This window comes from Kogia breviceps, chromosome X (assembly GCF_026419965.1).
Source record: "Kogia breviceps isolate mKogBre1 chromosome X, mKogBre1 haplotype 1, whole genome shotgun sequence".
NCBI classification, from domain to species: domain Eukaryota; kingdom Metazoa; phylum Chordata; class Mammalia; order Artiodactyla; family Physeteridae; genus Kogia; species Kogia breviceps.
Genome location: NC_081330.1, coordinates 48,500,529 through 48,518,403, shown reverse-complemented (window position 1 = coordinate 48,518,403; position 17,875 = coordinate 48,500,529). Strand labels below are relative to the sequence as shown.

The 17,875-nt window shown below is 35.9% G+C and overlaps 1 protein-coding gene across 4 annotated transcripts in view; it reads left to right on the top strand.

Annotated features, from left to right (window-relative positions):
• The window catches only part of DIAPH2 (diaphanous related formin 2), an 886,560-nt gene that overhangs the window by 86,863 nt on the left and 781,822 nt on the right, over window positions 1–17,875 (top strand). The gene's annotated exons all lie outside the window — the stretch shown is intronic.

Here is a 17,875-nt window from a genome sequence, read left to right as displayed (position 1 = left end):
TTTAAAATTTTTTTCTTTTTTTTTTGATAATTATGCCCGTGTCAGTCTCTATGATACTGATAAAACTGTGTGTTTTACCTCAGTTTTTCAGGATGGCAGGCAGAGACTCTTAAAAGGTTGGTTTATGCTAACAGGAATTCTTATTGAAGTATCTGACTTTGACTTTAGTATCCCTAAGCACATAGTGTAATGAGAGCAACCTTTGATGTTCAGTCAGGAGACATGCGTGCTTGTCTTTGTTGGGTGCTACTCATCAGCTCTGTGACTTTGGGCAAGTCATGTAGTTTCTCTGAGGTTCAGTTATTAAGTGGATAAATTGAAGTGATTTGCTTGCATTATCTTTTAAGGTTCTTTCTGTTGCTGTCTTCTAAAGGTTCTTTTACTACAGACACTGCATTTCAGTGCCAAAATTACATGATACACTATTACATCAATACACCAAAAGTGGCCTGTATTATAATTAAGAGCTATTTGTAATTACCTTGCCTTCATGATTAAGCAGTCTGCATTTCGAAAACAGGCCAGGAAACATTATCTTTAGCATCATCAGGTAACGTGGTATCTAGAATAGTAAATATATTTACATATGTTTTGCTTTTAAAAATTGAATCTTCTTTTTTATTCTTTTTGAATTCACGTGACATTTAGGGGAAAACAAAGCCATCCATCTTTTGGGATGATTTCAAAAATCAACAAATATTTCTTCAGTGCTTATTATGTGCCAAGAACTGTGTTAGGCACACTGATGACTGGCAAATAAGAATGAGATAAGACCTTATAGTTTCAATAATATATGTTGAAATAATCAAACCTTAAATTGTGCCGGCTGATTGTAAGTGTAATAGGAATACATGAGCAGGAGAGAGAAGTAGGGTTAGAGTAATTAGAGAAAACTCCATGCAAATTTCTAGACTTTCAGGATCTGGTGGCTGGGATTTGACTGGGGAGGAGAGATGATGGAGAAGCTCACAGATTGTGGAAGTAATATTGAATGCAAAGACTTGGAGAAAGAACCAAACTGTGTTTGGGAGGGGCTGGGAGGAGAAGAGGGAAATGAGAGATGAGGTTGACTTTGTTGGAACAAAGAACAAAAATGTAAATTGGAAAGATTCAAAAATCAGGTTGAAAGAGGATCTTGAAGTCCATGTAGAAGATTAGAAATTAGTTGGAGCAAGCAAGTGACATGAGGGAAGCAGGGTTTAAGAAAAATAAATTTGATAGTAGTAGGTAGGCTAGATCAGGCTAGTGGTTCCCAAAATTGAAAGTATCAAAATGCAGATTTTGTCCTTCACGGGGTCTGGGATAGGGCCAAGAACTCTGCCTTTTTATCAAGCACCACAGGAGATTCTGATAAGGTAGGCTCAAGAGCTGACTTTGAGAAATACTGGATTAGGATAGAGAGAGATTTGTTTGGGGTGCTACCTAGGAGACTTGTGTGAGTCAGTGAGGACCTGCATTAAACTGGAGGCTTAGGTGTATAAGGGTGGGGTTAAATAACAGAGTTTGGGGCAATGAAGGAATCTGGAGCTCATTTTAATGTGGGCCAGAGCCAGCCTATATTTCTGCTCTTGGTACCATAAGCAATCCAATGGCCTATGCCAGAAGCTACTGAAAGATTACTGATTTCTCCACATCCAGTTACCAAGTTCTTTCTCCTAAGTAACTCTCAGCTCTCTCTCCTAATCTCGGACCCATCATTTAACACACCTGTGACTGCCCCAGTCTCCTCAATACTCTCCTAGTCTTGGCTCTCACACCCCACCCACGCATGCTCTGCATGGTTACAAGAGATGCTGCTGCTACCCCATCAAAACTTTCAAATGGCTCCCTATTCCTTTTGTGATCTTATCCCCGCTTCCTTTTCTAATTTCACCTCCAGCTGCATTCTTACATGCGCCTGTCCTCTGTACAGAAACGCTTGGCAATTCCTTAACATCCTATTCTTTAATCCCTCTAAATCAAGCACATTCTGTTTCTTTGAGCCAGAATGCCCTTTTCTTCTTGAGTGTGCCCAGCAAGCTCCTAAACATCCATCAAAATTAAGCTTCATGTCAGTCTTTGAAGGAGAAGCCGTCTTAGATAACACCTTCCTTTCCATAGCACCGTGTATATAGCTCAATTATAATATTTAGCACATTTTATTATGATAAATTATGTTTTTCTTCCCCAATGAACATAGCTGGTGCCCTCAAAATACTAGGTCTAATGGGGAAGGTAGACAGGAAAACAGAATATAAGATAGGGCATGAAGATGTAATATAGGAAAGGTTGCAAAGTGGCTGCTTATGGTTTAGTGAACAGTTTCATCTTGTCTCAGAGTGTTTTGAAAGACACTGTAATGAGAAAGATGTTATGATTGATCTACAGTAGAAATGATTTCATACCCATTGTTTTATCTGTGAGCTGCTTCTTACGTTGGAGTTTGCAAATCCTGCAATAAGGGGAGGATACTCTAGGGATAGACCAGCTTCTAGAGGAAGTGATGAGGGAATTAATTCTAGAGTTTAGGTGGGAAGGGTGCCTTCAGGAGGAAGGTTTTTTGTTGTTTGTTGAGACTAGAGAGAGGAGTGAAGAAAAATATTTAAAATCACCAGGTGAAAGTCAGGTACAAAAGGGCTTATTTTTCGTGGTCTCACTAATCTACAAAAGATGGGAAGTGTTTGTTGATCAAATGAACAGATAAGAATTTCATAAGAAGTGTTCAACACAGAAGAAATCCTAGAATAACCACTTTAAGTATTCTGGTTGCCTAAAGACTACATATGTTGGTCCAAAAATGAGTGATGTAGAAAACTGGAAAGATGGAATATGTAATGAACCAGGTCTTCATGACCCTGTCTTCCTTTTATCTCTCCAGTGTGGATTAGAAGCAGAATTGGAGGCATTTGAGGTCCTCCTGATCTCAGACTACCATTAGCCTTAGTTTTCACTATTCTCTTTCAGAAATTTACTTTAAAAATAAGGCTGTTACCTGAACATAACCACCCACTCAGCCTCAAGCAGTCTTCAGTCTTGCTTCTGACTTGGCTCATTGGATTTTTTTTTTTTTTTTTGCTTCGAATATTTTCCTTCCTGTGTCAACATTCTCTCCATCCTCAGCTCTTCCATGAAGTCTATCCCGATGACCTTACCCCCCCCCCCGTTCCCCCACCTCCTGATTTCCTCCTAGTAATTTCTCTGAACTTCTATAGCACTTTATTTTTAACTTTCTTTGGAATCACTTTCTACTCTATTTTATAGTTTCTATTACATTATATGTTCTTTAAGGGCCTCTTTTATAATACTCCTCTATTACTTTAGTTTATAATAATGTATGTCTAATACTCCGATATTACTTTAGTTTATAATAATGTATGTCCTTGAATAATACTTTCTGTTACCGTACAGGTCTGTCTTTTTATGTCCACAATATAGACCCTATGAAGGGATACAAATTTTAGTAGAGGTCATGGATTCAGAGGCAAATAGACCTGAGCTCAGATTCCAACTCTGCTACATACTAACTGTGTGACCTTAAATAATTTACTTAATGTCTCTGAACCTCAGTCTCCCTATTAACACAATGAGGATAATAATACTCAATTCAGTACGGTTTTGAAGTTTATTGTTTATATTTAATATATTTAGCATATTAAGAACCTTGCAAATAGCATTTCTAAATTACATTTTTTGGTTAAATGTATTAAATTTCATGAAATGCTTGGTATGACAGACATAAAACATGAAGATAACATGGTAAAACAAGATGAGACTTTGAGCTGCCTCTTTTTTTTTTTTTTTTTGCTAAGTATTCAAGATGTGTGCTATTTAATAGAGTGATTTATTCTGGGTCAAGAATGGTGAGAAGGATTTGGCTGGATGGAAGAAAGAGAATGTTTTGCCTGTTTATTGGAAGCTATATGTTATGTGGTATAGATTATTGCTGGGCTTTGAAAAAAATTAAAAATTCATATATGGTCTCAAGATAATATTGACAAGGTTATTTTAAAGATTTAATAAGATAGTTGAAGATTTGTTATAGATGCTATCTAAGAAAGGGTAGAATATCTTCTTATCAATATCTTAAAATAGCAAAAGAGAACTTAGAGTAGGATAGAGATAGAAAGAACTGAGTGACTTTTTCAATGGCTTCTAGTTATAGGTAAGTGTTGTAAACTTTTTGAAAGAAAATAAATTGTTTTTATTATTTAGTAACACATTGCATGAAACAGGTTTGTGAATCAGCTAAAATGACTAATTTGATTTCACTGCAAACCAGGAATAATGTATCCACAGGAGGAAGAAGAACCATTCTTCTGTGGGAAAAAAGGGTAAAAATTGACATGATTACATATGATAATTGGAAAATAGAATTATAATGACCAGACCTAACAATGTTAAATATAAAGTAACTTAATGACAGAAATAGTTGAGCGCCTAGGGCAAGCAGTAGGGTGTGTTTTGGGATAGTGTTTATTTTGGCATTGTAAAGACCTGAATTTAAATCCTGATTCAGCACTCATTCATTCTCTAGGTCTGGTTAATCTCTCTAGCCACAGATTCTTTTCTTTTTTGGAAAAAAAGTTACTGCCCACCTATTATGTGCCAGACACTATTCTAGGTGCTTGGATGATGAACCATTACAGATAAATTCCTCATGGAGCTTATATTTCTACTTGGGGAGGCAGACAATAAGATGCATATCAAATATAACGGCAGGTAGTGGTAAGAGCTATGAAGGAAAAAAAGCAAGATGAGAAAGCCGAGTGTGATCAGCGATGTGCTATTTTAGATTGGTGAGCTCTCTGAGCAAATGACATTTGAACAGAGACATGAGTGAAACTGGGGAGAGCCAATGCAAATATCTAGGGAAGAGCTTTACAGGCAGAGAGAGCATCGAGTGCCCTGGCTTTGAGGTAGGAGTGTGCCTTGAGTATTTGAAGAATTACAAAGAGGCCACTGTGGATGGAGTGGAGTGAACCAAGGGGAAGTATGGGGGTGTTTTTGTTAAGGTGACTAAAAACATAGGTTAAGTATATCAGGGGGTTGTAAATGTGGAAAGGTAGGTTAAGGTCATTTTAGGAGGGATATGCCAAGGAGATGGTTACTTTAATAGTCAGTGAGGAATCCTGGAAGGTTTTGAGCAATGGAATGACAAAATCTGAGTTGCATTTGGGGAAGATTAATGGAGCAGTGGAAATTGGAGAGGTTAGAGACTGGGACAGGGAGAGCAAGCTGGGGGTTGTTGCTGTACTTGAAGTAATAAGACCCTGAAATGGAGAGAGGTTAGTAAGAACTAAGTGGAGGTGACAGATGAGAGAGAGAGATTGCAGAAGTAGAATATATCAGCTTCAGCAAATGATGAAAAAGGGCAGAGGAGATGTGTGAATCAATAATGAGTGAATTTGCAAGCATGGGTGACTGAAGTGATGGTGACTTGAGCCTTCATGGAGATGTCAGGAGCAAGACTACGTTTGGAGTAAAACAGGATGAGTTCAGTTTAGACATGTTAATCAAGGAGAAATTAGTAAAATCACAGAAACAAGAATAAAGTTATTACCACGCAAGACCATTTCTTTGGCACTCGTAGCATAGAGTAGACTTTTATAATTAGGTTTTCTGTTTCAAACACCTACTTTAACTATTGTAAATATATTCTCTGCACATGCTGCTGAACATATGTTGTTTATCATTCTAATAACATTTACCTGTTTATAAACCACAGCCTCATTACCTGTACTAGGCAATGAAGGTCATGTGTGTTTCTTGTTGACTCAATGGACCTGGACAGAAAAGAGCTAATCATTTTGGTGGCCTGTAGTATTGCTTACTAGATAAGCCATTTTATGTAATTAGGATATCACATTTGTACGTTTTGCAGTGTTTCTAAATAATCTGAGTCAAAAGGACAGCCCCATCATAGGTGAAGGGTAGGTACATGTGTATGTTTCTTTGCCCTAATTGGGGCATGGCAATTTTGGGCACGATTGAGTGAATATTATAGGACGTTTTTCTCAAAATAGAGCCAAATGAATTTGTTTCCCTAGACTGGTGAAGAAGTTCATGCTGAAAGAAAGTTCCTGTTAACAGTAAACTTATAGCCAGGCTCAAAGTAATAAATTCAAAATGCTATTGATGTGTTTCTTACTACAAGCTACCTACTAATTATAATAGCCATAAAATACCACTAAGCGTGGCAGTATGTATTTGTGGGCTGTTAAGCTGCTATTGCATTATTAAATTGAAGTTTTATTAGCTTACTGATCTAAAGGAATTGCCATGATTACTTCATGTAATGTTACACTTGTGTCAGACCAATTATTTGAATATATCCTGTGAAAAAAAGATCAAATCTTACTTTGCTGTTTCTTTTTTAAAAAAATAATTCTATGGTCCAGAAGGGGGAGACAAAACATTGATTATTAGAGTTTGAAGTAGCTGCTTCCTGATAAAACATGGCTTATTTGTACGCCAATTTGATTGTTTTTTATTCCTCTTTCTCTTGTTATAGGTTTAGAGATTGTAGGATAGTTGCTACTGCAAAATATTTAGTTTTATGGTGGTGACAATTTTGTTAAAAATCTAAATTCAGTCAGAATAAAAATAATCAGTGCAATTATTTTTAACTAGTATATATAAAGTAGAAAAGCTCATTTGGTAATCAGGTGAAAATAAGACCTAAGACTGTTTAATGAGGGTATATTTTATAAGTGATCTTTTAAAAATAACAAAAGCAATATTAAAATTCCACTTTTGGTCTTTTCTAATTTCACATTCATTATGTGCAATGAGTAGCTTCCTTCCCATTTCCTTATGTTTTGATACTGCAAGCTAGTTGTGTATTATACTTGTTTTGGATAGGAATATCTGCATATGTTTTGAAAGGTTTTGTTATTTATACCTCCATTCATTTTTAGAACAATTTCTTATCAGTCCCTTCCCTTCCAGTGCATTGTCATAAATTACATTATTTCATCATGTCAGATTAAATTCATTGTTTAAGGAATGCTAAGATAATGTCAATTATAAAATATTAGCAAGTCATCTTACCTTGGGCATTTGGAAACATCGAAAAGACAGTATGAATATTGACTTTCGTTTAGACATATATTTTGTAAATTGATGCATTAATATTTATGAGTATGGAGTAGTTATGTTTTATAGTGTATCCTGATATTAGAAACAAAAAGATATCCTTTTCATGTAGGATTCTGCACTGCAAGTTTATTTTCTGTGTATTTTGCTTGTGATCATGTTAAAAATTTCGATTGAGCTTCTTTCTCTGTGTATATCATCAGGTAAAAAGAATACATTTAAAATCTGATGTTTGATATAAGACATTTAACACTCGTGTAGTTATTATTTCATATTTTTAAAAAAATTATTTATTTTTATTTAAAAATTAAAAAAAATTATTTATGACAACAATTTTAAAAAAATTATTATTAATTTTTAAAAATTTTTCAATTATTGCAACAATTTTGATCAGCCATAGAGCATGAGATAATTACATGAGAAGTGTTTTTTAATGTTTGTTTTGGTTGTTGAATAGTATGGTCTCTATACCACATATCCTTTAAAAGCTCTGTGCAAAATTTACTGTTACCATTATAAAACAAGTGGCATGACACAGGGATATTTCTTACGAGACAATGCTTTCTTGATCCAGGTAGTGTTGTCAGCAGGGGAAAAATTAGACACTCTAAGATGATGATCAATATTAAAGAGTTACCTTAACTTACTGTATATCAAATTTTGGCCTTTTTCTCACATGTTTGATTCAATTTCCCATTTCAGTTAATCAGATTTCTTGTTCTTGCTTATCTGTTAGGAAAAGAGTGTTTGGTTGAATCATAATTAGATCCTCTGAATGGGGTAAGGGCAGAATAAGATCATCTTAAAAATGCCACCTTAGACTAATAAAGTGCTTTAGAGTTTTTAAAGCCCTTTCACACATTTTCTCATTTGAGCTACATACTATATGTATTTCTGTAGGTCTGTGCATCATTTTTTCAGGAAGACCTTGCCTCCATCCCCAGATTCCTGGGGTCTGGCCATTTTCCATGGAGTTTTTTTGAGTGGTATATACTGTCCAGGGTATTTTGTTGGTGGTCAACGGATATTCATAACGTGAATTAGTATCCAGTTTGTATGCTTGTATGAAATGCTTTTTGAGCCTAATGCTTTGTGGGCCTGCATCGCTAAATAATGGTCATGTGACTAGTAACACTTAAGGTAATTTTTTTTTACTGTGGTCACCATAATTCAGATACTGGATTACTGCATTCATTGCATGTGCTATTCTAGTTGCAACCGCAATTGCCTATCAAAACAATATCGAAAACAAAAATGAATTTTAAGAGTGTCAGTCAAAGGTACAAAAACCTTTCCAAGTTCATTTTTTATGCTGATCTGTTTGTAAATTTTTACTAACCTGTCATGGTTCCTTTCTTCAATGAATTTGTGATCTAAGGAGAACATAATTGCTCATGCAGTGTAATTCTTGTGCTTTGAGTATAGTAACTACTTTGTATACTTTAGGTGAATCATTTATTTTCATTGATGATGATGCTTTTTTGGCAGAGTGGTTTGCATCCAGAGAGCTGTTTTACAAATTGTGATTGGCACCTGTATACTAGGTAGATAGAGTGTGTGTGTGTGTATGTGTCTGCATATATGTATATCCATCTATCTGTCTATCCTCTCAGAGTTAAATGAGGTTACATAGGTTCTCTCTATGTTTGAAAGCTGAGAAGTTATGAGAACTGAGACTTTTCCTCAGAATTATTTGAGATTTTCTTATTGTGTGGAATGTTTTTGAGTAGAGTGAGGTAAGTATATGTTATGGGCTGAATTGTGTCTCCCTAAAGTCCTATGTTGAAGCCCTAACCCCCAGTACCTGAGAATGTGACTATTTGGAGATAGGGCCTTTAAAGAGTTTATTAAATTAAAATGAGGCTGTTAGGGTATACCTTAATCCAATCTAACTGGTATCCTTATAAGAGGAAATTTGGACAAAGAAACACCAGAGGTATGCACAGAGGAAACACCATGTGAGGACACAGAGAGAAGGTGGCCATATGTCAACCAAGGAGAGAGGCCTCAGAGAAAACCAACCCTGCTGACACCCTGATCTTGGAATTCTAGCCAACAGACTGTGAGGAAATAAATTTTGATTGTTTAAGCCACCTGCTCTGTAGTTTTGCTTTCCTCATCTTCTTCTTCTTCTTCTTCTTCTTCTTTTTTTTTTGTTATGACAGCCCTAGCAAACTAATATAGTATATAATATTCATTCTGTTGTATTCAACATGTAATAATAGCTAACCTTTAGAGGGCACTGAGTGCCAGGAACTATGCTAAGTAAGTTTCATGTAAAAACCAATTTAATCCTCATAACAATGATCACCCCCATTGTTTGGATGAGGAAAGTGAAGCTTAGGAAAGCAAGTACATTATCTGGGTTTGTACAGCCAGTAGGTAGTAGAACCAGGACTTGAATCCAGTCAGACTGAGTCCAGAGCTTGGCCTCTTAACCAAAACCTGAATAAGAATTTGGTGGATTCCAGGCAGTTATGGATAATGGTCATCACCATGGGTGCTTACTTTCTCTACCATTATAATTATTTTAAAAATTTATTTTATTGAAGTATAGATGATTTACAATGTTGTGTTAATTTCTTCTGCACAGCAAAGTGAATCAGTTATACATATATATTCTTTTTCATATTCTTTTCTATTATGGTTTATCACAGGATACTGAATATAGTTCTCTGTGCTATACAGAAGGACTTTGTTGTTTATCCATTCTATATATAATAGTTTGCATCTGCTAATCCCAAACTCCCAGTCTATCCCTCCCTCATCCCTCTCCCCCTTGGCAACCACAAGTCTGTTCTCTATGTCTGTGAGTCTGTTTCTGTTTTATAAATATGTTCATTTGTGTCATATTTTAGATTCCACATATAAGTGATATATATTTGTCTTTCTCTGACTTACTTCACTTAGTATGATAATCTCTAGGTCCATCCATGTTGCTGCAAATGGCATTATTTCATTTTTTTATGGTTGAGTAGTATTCCACTGTATATGTATACCACATCTTCTTGATCCATTCATCTGTCAATGGACATTTAGGTTGCTTCCATGTCTTGGTTATTATAAATAGTGCTGCTATAAATATAGGGGTACATGTATCTTTTTGATTTATAGTTTAGAACAAACACTTTTTAACTTTCAACTTTTTTTTTTTTTTTTTTTTTGTGGTATGCGGGCCTCACTGTTGTGGCCTCTCCCGTTGCAGAGCACAGGCTCTGGACGCGCAGGCTCAGCGGCTATGGCTCACGGGCCCAGCCGCTCCGTGGCATGTGGGATCTTCCCGGACCGGGGCACAAACCCGTGTCCCCTGCATTGGCAGGCGGATTCTCAACCACTGCGCCACCAGGGAAGCCCCTTAACTTTTAACTTTTAACACTCAACAAATATTTTTATTGAGATATAATTGACATAATATTCTATTAGTTTCAGGTATACAACATAATGATTCGATTTATGTATATATTGTAAAATGATCACCACAATAAGTCTAGTTAACATCTACCACCCCACATAGTTACAAATTTTTCATATACTCTAAACAACTTTCAAATACACAATACAGTGTTATTAACTATAGTCACCATGCTGTATATTACATCCCCAGGACTTATTTATTTTATAACTGGAAATTTGTCCCTTTTGACCCCCTTCACCCATTTTTGCACCCCACCCCTCCCTGCCCTGCCCTACCTCTGGCAACCACTAATGTCTTCTCTGTATCTCTGAGTTTGACTTTTTGTTTTTGTTTTTTAAATCCCACATATAAGTAGATATTTCAGTATTTGTCTTTCTCTGTCTGTCTTATCTCACTTAGCATAATGCCCTCAAAGTCCATCCATGTTGTCACAAATAGCAGGATTTCCTTCTTTTATATGGTTGAATAATATTTCACACTATGCATATATACCACATTTTCTTTACCCATTCATCCATTGATGAACACTTAGGTTGCTTCCATGTCTCAGCTATTGCAAATAATGCTTCAGTGAACATCATGGTGCATAGACCTTTTACTGTTAGTTTCTTGTTTGTTTGTTTGTTTGTTTCAGATAAATATGCAGAAGTGGAATTGCTGGATCATATGGTAGTTCTATTTTTAATTTTTTGAAGTAGGACAAACACTCTTAATCACCATTTAGGTCAAGAAAAGAACTAGTTTGTTGTATTTTTTAGATTCCCTATATAAATGATATAATACAGTACTTGTTTCTCTCTGTCTGACTTTTATCACCTAGCATAATGTGCTCCAAGTCTGTCCATGTTGTTGCAAATGGCAAAGTTTCATTCTTTTTTGTGGCTGAGTAGTATTCTATTGTGTGTATATCTATATCTATATCTATATCTATCTATCTCACATCTTCTTTATCCATTCTTCTGTTGATGTGCATTTAGGTTGTTTCCACGTCTTGGCTATTATAATAGTGGTGCTATGAACATTGGGGTGCATGTATCTTTTCGAGTTATAGTTTTGTCTGGATATATGCCCAGGAGTGGGATTGCTGGGTCGTATGGTAGTTCTATTTGTAGTTTCTTAAGGAACCTCCATACTGTTCTCCATAGTGGCTGTATCATTTTACATTCCTACCAGCAGTGTAGGAGGTTCCCCTTTTCTCCACACCCTCTCCAGTATTTTTTATTTCTAACATTATTATTTAGTCCTTCACAGATTGCTAATAGGGGATTATCTTCCACCAGCTGGAGAATGCTTCTAATCACACCAACAACACAGAGAGAGCCCTGCCTATCACAGAGAATTAAGTGCCTCTATGCAAATGTTGCTCTATGGGCCAAAAATGACTGAGTAGACATGGTCTTTGTGCTTTCATAGCAGATAGTAAAAAACAGGTAACATTACCTCAGATGAAGAGAATGTACTGAGCAACATAAATGTGAGGAAAGAGATACTGCTGCTTTGTAAACCAAACATAAATATTAGAAATAATCCCATTATTAGGTATTGCCTTTAATTTCTTAAAGCCCTTTTCCCTGTGTCTAAATTAGATTAGACATTGTGCTTCTTCAAGTTTTATATCATCAGTGTTCACCTTTCTTATGCATTATTGCCTTTTATAATTAATTTCAATTAAACATTAGTTTTGTTTAATTTTAAGATTGTGTAATTAAAATGCTTATAAGCTCCCAAAGGGCAAGGACAGTGTCTTAATACCCCTTAGACATTTTAAAATACACTAGGCTATAACAGCAATAAAATAATTAAACATCCTTTTGTTCAATCTCTGCATATTCACAATGCCTCTGACACTGAACTGTATAAAAACTGAAATCAGAAAGGTGCTTTCATAATGCTTTTCAAGAACAGAAGTCCTCTTCCATTGGAAATGCAGTCCAGCATCTTAAAATCTTATTTTTTTCAAGAACAAACTAAATTTCTCCTATCGCAGTTCAGGCCTCTTTCCTCTTGATATGTTTCCTACTTCCACTGAGGACAGTTGTTCATCATCACCCACGCAACCTCTCTTAGGACCTTGTAGATTTAAGTGGCCCCTCAGTTTCCTCTTCTCCCACTTGCTTTAACTTTTCCATATCGTGCTGACTTCTTTTTAATTGCTTTTGGACTGTACAGTTTAGGGCTTCAGAACTGTAAGTGCCACTTGATAATACACCCAGTTGAAACGCTCTCATTCTCATTTTACTCAGTGTGTGTAGTTTCTTAGTCTTAGTGGTGACACTGTTGATAGCGATTGTGACTTTTATGTACAGATGTGACTAAAATTAAAGACCAAGAACCACCCCCCCATTCTTTTCTCATTATGTAGGAAACTCCAAAAATAGCTCCTCATCACATGACTAGAAACATCCTGGATGTTTCACCTGGAGTCTTTCTCGAATTGTTTGCTCACAGCTTGGTGTACAAAGTAAATCATAACCCATCCGTAAGCCACCACACAAAATGGATGCTTAGAGCGTAAATTATACATAGTAGAAATTACTGCATTTGGACTCAGAAGACCTGGGATTTGGCTCATGGCTCTGTCTCTTAATGGCTAAGTGATTTGGGGTGAAGCACTCAACCTTTTCTGAGCCCGAGTCTCTTTTATCTGTAGCTCTCCTGCCATCCTAATAGAATTATGAAGTACTTGGTAAACTGCAAAACACACTGCACATAGAAATCATTATTAGGTACTCATGAAAGAAATGATTCTCACGGTAGTTCCTAATACACATTTTTTGGAAGAAAGCGCTAAAGCACAACTACTGCTTACAGTGACACATGCATGCAGTCATTCATTCCTTCATTCCTCAGGGTCAGTTTTGAAACCAGTTGTAGTTATAATTGTTGTAAAAGCTCAGGTCTTCTAAGAAGGCTCCCCGGACCACAGACTACATTTAAAAGTCACCCTTTTAATGAAAAGGCACAAGCAACCATGAGAATTATCCCCAGTCTTCCATCTAAATATTAAAATGTCTGCATTTGAAACTGCACAGCCATGGTCTCATTTTCTCATTTCATTTGAACTCTTTTCTTCAGCTGAATATTGTATATACTCTACAAATTAGGGATTCAGCAACTTCTAAAGTCACATGAACTCAGAGGTGGGAAAGTTTCTGGAGTAGTATTTTGATATTGTAGTAGTACTTAAGAATTTGGGCTTTTTTTTTTTTTTCTAAAGTAATGCCAAATGTTTATGTACAAAAGGCCATGTTTCCTTTAAATATGTCTTAAACCAAATATATGACTAAAAGCAAATGCTTTTCAAGTTTGTTATTCTCATTCTAAGAGTAATACAATATGTTTCAGAAAACTGGATAATGGAGTTAAGGAGAGGGGATTAAAAAAGAAAGAAAAAAAAAAAGACCATACTCTCATAACCCTAACATAAATCACTGTTAGTAATTTGGTACTGATAGCCAGTCATTTCTCTTCTGTGTAGTTTTATTTTTAACATGATTTCTATCACTCTTGGTAGCTATACTTCTTCAGAAATGCACCTCTGTTTTATGATGAGGTAAACTGATACAGATGATTTTTGGTAAATTGTACCTTCTGATAGCAAAGTCATATTTTAACCAATCCTGGCACTCTCACTTCATTTAATTACATTCTGGTTACTGTAAACACAGTATCTAGAGGCATTTGATGCCTTGTATAGTTATGGCATGATTTTATATTTAGTAATGTTTGAGTATGTGGACAGTAATAGGCCATTTTTATGTGTTTTCCTGGGTAGCTTAAAAAAACCTAATGAAGGGCTTCCCTGGTGGCGCAGTGGTTGAGAATCCGCCTGCCGATGCAGGAGACACGGGTTCGTGCCCTGGTCCGGGAGGATCCCACATGCCGCGGAGCGACTGGGCCCGTGAGCCATGGCCGCTAGGCCTGCGCGTCCGGAGCCTGTGCTCCGCAACGGGAGAGGCCACAGCAGTGAGAGGCCCGCATACCGGAAAAAAAAAAAAAAAAAAAAAAAAAAAAAAAACCTAATGAAAAATGTCCATGATCTATCTATTCCATTATTGGATGAACATAATATACAGATTGCCATCAAGATATGAAACAACACTAAATCTCAATTTTCTCACATAACTATTTATAATATATTTTTCTTATATATGAGATATGAATAATTTGGAGAAGAATCTAGAGGTGTTGAGGGGATATTAAGTAGCAGAAAAGTGTATCATTGAGTCTCATGAAATTGTGTAAACCTCTATATTCATTACTTTTTCGGGGTGCAGTTGAATTACTGTTGCAAATGAAGCAAGACCATTTGGAAAGATTACTTGTATTAAACAGATGACTAGGCTGAAGTAGCTGCTAAAACGATTTCATGCTTTTGTTTTTAATGTAGTCCAATTATACAATGTCACATCAGATTGTGTGTGAGTATACAAGTGAATAATTTTAATTTTATTTCTGAGTTATCACAGTTTAAGAAATTGATTAAAATCACCCAAAATATTTGATAAGCATTTTCTGTATAACAAATTAACCATTGCCACTGAGTTAAAGCAAGATTGAAAGTTTGGCAGTCAGTACTTTTATTAAAGGAACAGATCAATTATTTTATAGTTACCTATTTTGTCCTTTGTAGCAAGGAATTCACTACCACATTTTATTATTTGCTTTAATTTCTTATTTTGAAAAGTTTCAAGTCTGCAGAATCATTAAAGAATATTACAATGAATATTCACACCCATCACCATGATTTTCTAATTGTTTCACATTGTCATATTTGCTACCTTCCTTTTTCTTTTTCTATTTCTCCTTTTTATTCTTTTCTGAGTCTTAGTTGCTGATATATAACTCTTTACCCCGAAATACTTCAGGATGTATCTCTCTCTCTTTTTTTTTGACATCTTTATTGGAGTATAATTGCTTTACATTGTTGTGTTAGTTTCTTCCGTATAACAAAGCCAATCAGCTATACGTATACATATATCCCCATATCCCCTCCCTCTTGTGTCTCCCTCCCACCCTTCTAGGTGGTCACAAAGCACTGAGCTGATCTCCCTGTGCTATGCGGCTGCTTCCCACTAGCTATCTAGTTTACATTTGGTAGTGTATGTATGTCCATGCCACTCTCTCACTTCTTCCCAGCTTACCCTTCCCCGTCCCCATGTCCTCAAGTCCATTCTCTACGACTGCGTCTTTATTCCTGTCTGGACCTTTTTTTTTTTAGATTCCATATATATGTGTTAGCATACGGTATTTGTTTTTCTCTTTCTGACTTACTTCACTCTGTATGACAGACTCTATATCCATCCACCTCACTATAAATAACTCCATTTCATTTCTTTTTATGGCTGAATAATATTCCATTGTATATATGTGCCACATCTTCTTTATCCATTCATCCGATTATGGACACTTAGGTTGCTTCCATGTCCTGGCTATTGTAAATAGAGCTGCAATGAACATTTTGGTACATGACTCTTTTTGAATTATGGTTTTCTCAGGGTATATGCCCAGTAGTGGGATTGTTGGGTCATATGGTAGTTCTATTTGTAGTTTTTTAAGGAACCTCCATACTGTTCTCCATAGTGGCTGTATCAATTTACATTCCCACTAACAGTGCAAGAGTGTTCCCTTTGCTCCACACCCTCTCCAGCATTTATTGTTTGTAGATATTTGATGATGGCCATTCTGACTGATGTGAGGTGATACCTCATTGTAGTTTTGATTTGCATTTCTCTAATGATTAGTGATGTTGAGCATCCTCTCATGTGTTTGTTGACAGTCTGTATATCTTCTTTGGAGAAATGTCTATTTCAGTATTCTGCCCATTTTTGGATTGAGTTGTTTGGTTTTTTAATATTAAGCTGCATGAGGTGCTTATAAATTTTGGATATTAATCCTTTGTCAGTTGCTTCATTTGCAAATATTTTCTCCCATTCTGAGGGTTGTCTTTTGGTCGTGGTTATGGTATCCTTGGCTGTGCAAAAGCTTTTAAGTTTCATTAGGTCCCATTTGTTTATTTTTGTTTTTATGTCCATTACTCTAGGAGGTGAATCAAAAAAGGTCTTGCTGTGATTTATGTCAAAGAGTGCTCTTCCTATGTTTTCCTCCAATAGTTTTATAGTGTCTGGTCTTACATTTAGGTCTCTAATCCATTTGGAGTTTATTTTTGTGTATGGTGTTAGGGAGTGTTCTAATTTCATTCTTTTACATGTAGCTGTCCAGTTTTCCCAGCACCACTTATTGAAGAGGCTGTCTTTTCTCCATTGTGTATTCTTGCCTCCTATATCAAAGGTAAGATGACCATATGTGTGTGGGTTTCTCTCTGGGCTTTCTATCCTGTTCTATTGACCTATATTTCTGTTTTTGTGCCAATACCATACCTTCTTGATTACTGTAGTTTTGTCATATTCTGTGAAGTCAGGGAGCCTGATTCCTCCAGCTCCATTTTTCTTTCTGAAGATTCCTTAGGCTATTCGGGGTCTTTTGTGTATCCATACAGATTGTGAAATTTGTTGTTCTACTTATGGGAAAAATGCCCTTGGTAGTTTGATAGGGATTGCATTGAATCTGTAGATTGCTTTGGGTAGTATAGTCATTTTCACAATGTTGATTTTTCCAGTCCAAGAACACGGTATATCTCTCCATCTCTTTGTATCATCTTTAATTTCTTTCATCAGTATCTTATAGTTTTCTGCATACAGGTCTTTTGTGTCCTTAGGTAGGTTTATTCCTAAGTATTTTATTATTTTTGTTGCAGTGGTAAATGGGAGTGTTTGCTTAATTTCTCTTTCAGATTTTTCATCATTTGTGTACAGGAATGCAAGAGATTTCTGTGCATTAGTTTTGTATCCTGCAACTTTAGCAAATTCATTGATTAGCTCTAGTAGTTTTCTGGTAGAGTCTTTAGGATTTTCTATGTATAGTATAATGTCATCTGCAAACAGTGACAGTTTTACTTCTTCTTTCCAATTTGGGTTCCTTTTATTTCTTTTTCATCTCTGATTGCTGGGTCTAGGACTTCCAAAGCTATGTTGAATAATAGCCGTGAGAATGGACAACTTTGTCTTGTTCCTGATCTTAGTAGAAACGGTTTCAGTATTTCACCATTGATAACAATGTTGGCTGTGGGTTTGTCATCTATGGCCTTTATTATGTTGAGGTAAGTTCCCTCTATGCCTACTTTTTGGAGAGATTTTATCATAAATGGGTGTTGAATTTTGTCAAAAGCTTTCTCTGCATCTATTGAGATGATCATATGGTTTTTATCCTTCAGTTTGTTAATATGGTGTATCACATTGATTGATTTGCATATATTGAAGAATCCTTGAATTCCTGGAATAAACCCCACTTGATCATGGTGTATAATACTTTTACTGTGCTGCTGGA